Genomic DNA, 5,385 nt, shown 5'->3' with positions numbered 1-5,385 from the left:
ACAAAGACTCGTGTTATAAAAGGATGAATAGGATTATTCTGGTAGTGTCCATGCTGAAACATGGATCCCATGATTGCAGCTGTGGGCTGCAGTTGTTGGCGAGTGGAAAGAATGACTCAGCAAGAAACAACAAATTTTATAACCAAACCTAGTTATGTTGTGTTTTTTGTAAGTTTATAGTCTGTATCTTCACGTTTCAAAGTTCTTTTTTTTTTTTTTCTGAATTGGGGAATTAGCTCAAATGGTAGAGCGCTCGCTTAGCATGCGAGAGGTAGCGGGATCGATGCCCGCATTCTCCAGTGCTTTTTCAGTACTGATGTCATTAAAAACCATACGGCAGGATTTAAAATCATTTTCCTATTTACGCCGAATTTTTCTTCTATAATGAATGGTGTACAAAAACCTGAAAGAACTATAAATTTTTTAAAAAAACAGCATATTGATTTAAATTTTTCATTTTTTCATTTTGAAATCAGACGTTTGTTCTTTTGCATAGAGGAAGTAAAAAAAATAATCTTTGCAAGAAATAATCAAATTTACTGGCATCTTAATGCAATAAAAATGACATGCAAAATTCATTGAGGAAAGGAAATGAACTTTTTGATTGGTCTTTAAGCATTTGGTAAATAATTTCATTCAGTAGTTAACTTTACATTTGATATTATAGTTTAGTGTGTAGTGAACAAAATTTTGTATTCATGCTTTGAGTAAGACTCATTGTTTCTGCTCTATTTTGGTTGTATAGAGTGTTTATTAGAAAGAGCAAGCTAGAGCATTCTATAGTTCTTTTGCACCTGGTAGCAAGATTGTGCCTTCTGCTTGTGAATTTTCACATCTCTGAAGAACCATGGAAATTTTCTCTCTCAGTTTATGCTTGTATATTTTAAGGCTTCATGAAGGTTGTTGGTTTTTTGTTGTTGTTGTTGTTGTTGTTTTGTTTTTGTTTTTGTTTTTTTTTTGTTTAGTGGTTGGTTTGTTTGTTTTAATTCTGATTTTATTTTCTTACTGGCTCATTCAGATATTTAATTGCTTATACTTCTAATTTGAGATAGCATGAGGAAACGTGCAGAATGTGCTTCTTACACATACATTGAATTTGTGCAATTAGGAACTTGGGAGTGCACATATTAAACAGAAATGGGAAACAGAAGTTAATTAGGCTCCATGTTAAAGGGGGAGGAGAACTCTGCTGCAAGGATTTACAAGTAGCACCTGTGAAGAAAGTAAGGGATATCTTCTGTGATCATGACAAGAAAGGAATTAATTTCTAGATGGAATGGGATAGAAATTGAATTTGCTTATTTCTATTGTATTCTCCAAGTACTGGAGAGAACAGAGGAATTGTGACTGTAAGGCTGCTTGATGCCTCTTAAAAAGAAGTCTAATAGAGAGAAAAGTATTGTGGTCTTGTCATGAACCCTTTTTGGACTCAGGTAATAATTTAAATGTCTGTTTGCTTGGAATGAGACTCTCCAGTACTCTTCTGTGTGATTATTATTATTTCTGTGTTTCTGTTACTACATAATACCTGACACTTTCTGTGCTTTTAAAGGAAATTAGTTATATTGCTCTTCTTGGCTGATCAAATGTGAGTTGTGCACTGATGGAATGAGGGAATTTGGTGAGGGTCTGTTCAGGTGTAGTTTGCAACCACTCAAAAAGCTGAAAGCTCTCAGGACTAATGACTTATTACATTTGTGCCCAGCTTCCTACATTGGGGCACTTCTGTCTATTAGGGCTTGTAAACACTGCAAAAGATTACTTCTAATTCTTTTGGTGTAAATATGAGTAGAAGTAAGATGCTTTTGCTCATCCCATGTGGTGTTTTATGTCCTTATTTTTTAGGTAAACTATCCTGTAAAAAATTTACAGGATTGAGAGACACAAGGGTCCTGGCTATCAAAAGAACTACTACATGTGGAAATACACTACTTGTTAGTGGATAAGTAGTTCCCAGAGCCCCATGTCAAAGGAGTGACCTCTCTGGGTCTGTCTGTGCATTCTGTGTCAGAAATTGCATAGAGATATTCTGTGTAAAGAACCATGAGGGAATTCAGTTTTACTTGATTTTTATTATTCTTATTATTCTTACCACTCATTCTTTACACTATAGTCTTCTGTAATGTCATGCTTAAATCAGTTCACAAGGTAGTTATTAATTCAGAAGAATAATTTGTTTGTACTAAACTTGCTGGAAGATATTGCTATGTCTTTGTTTGTTGTAGTCTGTAAATAGGAAATAATTATTCCTTAGTTGTCTTTTATCAATACCTTGTTCCATATATTACTTAGAAAATCTTTCAGGCTGAGATGGAGCTTGGGGACCATAATATGGCAACTCTGGAGACAGTGTTCTACAACATGAGGGCCATCTGTAGAATCTGCACTCAAAAATCTCAACTCTGTGAAGCTCTTCTTTTAAATAAAATTATTTCACAACATGATCATAGAACATTTGTTTTCTGAGCTGACCACACTGCAATTCTGATTTTTCTCTTGATGGGTACTGCGTGAGATTTGATAATAAAGGTTGTGAAAGTTTTTTTCTGAAATGGCTACCAATACCCTATTTTGACCAAGTTGTAAGCAGAAGTTGTATTTTGAACTCTTCTTGAAGAGAGTGAGAGGTGAGTTTATTACCATATGTAAGCACGTAGAATCCTAGAATCACAGAATGGTTCACGTTGGACAGGACCTTAAAGATCATCTTGTTCAACCCTTCTGCCATGGGCACGGACACATTCTTCTAAAAGAGATTGCTCTGAGCACCATCCAACCTAGCTTTTAACACTGTTACAGCTTCTCTGGGCAATCTGTTCCACTGCCTCGGTGCTGTCACAGTAAAGAATTTCTAATATCTCACCTAAACCTACCCTGTCCCAGTTTAGGGCTTGTGTACCCCTTGTGCTATCACTTCATGAAAAGTCACTCTCTAGCTTTCTTCTAGGCCCTCTGGTGCTCAGAAACTGCTTTTGCTGGGGCCACCTCTCCTGTAGGCTGAACAACCCCAACTCTCTCAGCCTGTTTGAAAGGAAAGGAAGTTACACCTTTAAAATGTGTTCAGCTTCCTCTGAACACATTTTAAGATACTCTAAGATATTTTTCCTCTCAAATTCAATGTTGAAAAAAAAATTACATGTTTGCCCCATAAACTTTGCCCAATATAAGAATGAAATAAAACAGGTTTTAGAGTCATTCAGCAGAGATTTCCTCATCTAGGCCAGCGACCTTACATCTTTTTTCCATTTTGGCCCACATTTTATTTCCTGTGGTTGCAATTAGTATTGCAGTAATTTGTTGCTGCTAAATCTAAGCCTTGACATCTAGTGGATGGGTCTGAACACAGATGAACTGTGGAGTCTGCTGTGTGCTTTCAGATACTCATAGAATACAAGTGAGCCTTGGTTTGGTGAGTCTGTGGCTCTATTTCTGTCATGTCTCAAGACCTGCAGGTGTGCTGTTCATTATTAGCACAGAATCACCTAAAAAAGGATTAATCTTTAAAACAATTAAATGCTCAGGCTTTGGGTGGCCACTGTGCATCTTTCTGACCTTGGAGCTGAGCAGGTTTTATCTTAATGCAAGTAGGAGCACACCCTGGTTACATTATGGATGGCAAACAGTGGACAAGGCTTGTGTAGTGGTCTCTGATAGCCCTCCTGCGCCTGCCCTTGATTCCAAAAAATAGGAGGACAACTACTTTTTTTTTTTTTTTTTTGTCTGTTCAAGGCCACAATATCTCCTACAGTGATGTTGTAATAGGGGAGAACTTTTCAAAATATTCTTTTTTGTCAGTATTGTTACTACTCCCATGAAAATACTGAAATAGGCTACAGGAGAGAATCCCTACAACTAGCTGTGTTTGACAACAGAAAGCTCCACAAATCATTGAAATGCAGCTTAAGGAACAGTTTCACTGTACTGGAAAAGCTCACTTCTAATTCTTTTGGTGTAAATATTGAAACTTCTGCTTATTTCTGTTGTTACAAAAATCTGGCCAAAACCAGTAATTTGATAAAAGAAAATATAAATCAATGGAAGGACTAAAAACTATAGTATAGATTTATCATTTTTATGTATGCAGAGAGAGCAAAACCAGTATTGGATTAAAATGAACAAAGAATAAATGCAGGGAAGCAGCACATTTTATGTGTGAGGGTGGGGAAGGTGCTGTGCAGGGCCAGGAGCTGGGCTCCATGGTCCTTGTGGGTCCTTTCCAACTCAACATATTCTGTGATTTGAGTCCTTGCTGAGGAAGAGGTTTCAGGTTAGCTGGAAGAAAAACATCTCGAATCATTGCTCTTTCTGATCTCTACCAGAAGTCTGTGAATGAGTTTTACTCTCTCTTTATAAGCTGTAAAGGAAAAAACTGAGCGCTATTTATAAAATAGGATGTCAAGAACAGCATGTGGGTGTTGTCACTGGTTAGCGAGGTGCCTGTGACAGGCTTTTTTGTTAGAGACTGCCGCTAGCAGCAGCCCTGTGCTCAGGCTGCAGATCCTCCAGGGAATCCCTCATTGCAGTGACCCTAGCACACATTTTGGGATGCATCCCCTTTCAGGTGTGTTCGCCTGCAGGTTGCTTTGGTTTGAGTTCCCCTGATGTCTACAGGAATGCCAGCAGGGCCCTTTTGGACTGTTCCTGAGCCTGCTCTCTGCAAGGAGAGCTGCCTTCTCCAGCACGCTGCGGGCTGTGGCTCCCAGGTAGGGCGTGCGAGGTGCTGCCGCCTCCAGCCCAGCTCGGCATCGGCTCCCGGGGAGGGCCTGGAACTCCAGTTTGGTAACTCAAGTTACAAATGTTTCTTCTGCAGGTGAAGAAACATTTGGCACCATGGCTAGACATTTGTGGAATTAATTTTTCCACAGTTCTTATGCTACTTAATATAAAATATTTCAGCCTTTGAAACTGTCACATCATTCTGAGAGCTACTTCTAATTAGCAGCTCCTTGATATAATTGTTCTGGCATTTCTGTGGCTTTAAAATTTGTATCCATATTCTTTCCTTTTCTGCCTTTGGCACTTTGGCATTTTTTTTTTCCCCCTTCTTCTTCTTCTGAATCTAAGTGTCGTGTTTGAAGCCGAGCTGAAAAACCAAAAAATTCAAGTGAAGCTTCACTGCTGCATGCCGACTTCCTATTACTGGAGGTCGGGGTGCAGGCTGGGCGGGGGTGGCGGGGTAGGGATGCAGCCATGGGAATTTTCTTCCCAGGTGTAATAGCTCGCGCGGGATCAGACGTAGCGGGTGCCCGGAGAGAGCGGCGTGCGGACCGGGGCTGGGAGAAGGACACGGAGGGCGGGAGCGGGCTGTGAGGGGAGCAGAGGCAGGCCGGCTCCCGGGACGGGGGCGCCCGTCCTTCCGGCGGGAAGTGACGGCGCCGCTCCGAG

The 5,385-nt window shown here is 39.9% G+C and overlaps 1 non-coding gene across 1 annotated transcript; it reads left to right on the top strand.

The window, feature by feature from the left end:
• The first annotated feature begins 226 nt into the window (after positions 1-226).
• On the top strand, positions 227-299 carry TRNAA-AGC (transfer RNA alanine (anticodon AGC)). The gene has a single exon. It is a non-coding gene; the product is annotated as a tRNA-Ala (tRNA).
• The last annotated feature ends 5,086 nt before the right edge of the window (positions 300-5,385 follow it).

The sequence above is a fragment of the Lonchura striata genome, chromosome 1 (assembly GCF_046129695.1).
Source record: "Lonchura striata isolate bLonStr1 chromosome 1, bLonStr1.mat, whole genome shotgun sequence".
NCBI classification, from domain to species: domain Eukaryota; kingdom Metazoa; phylum Chordata; class Aves; order Passeriformes; family Estrildidae; genus Lonchura; species Lonchura striata.
This window is presented reverse-complemented; position numbering and strand designations above follow the sequence as displayed.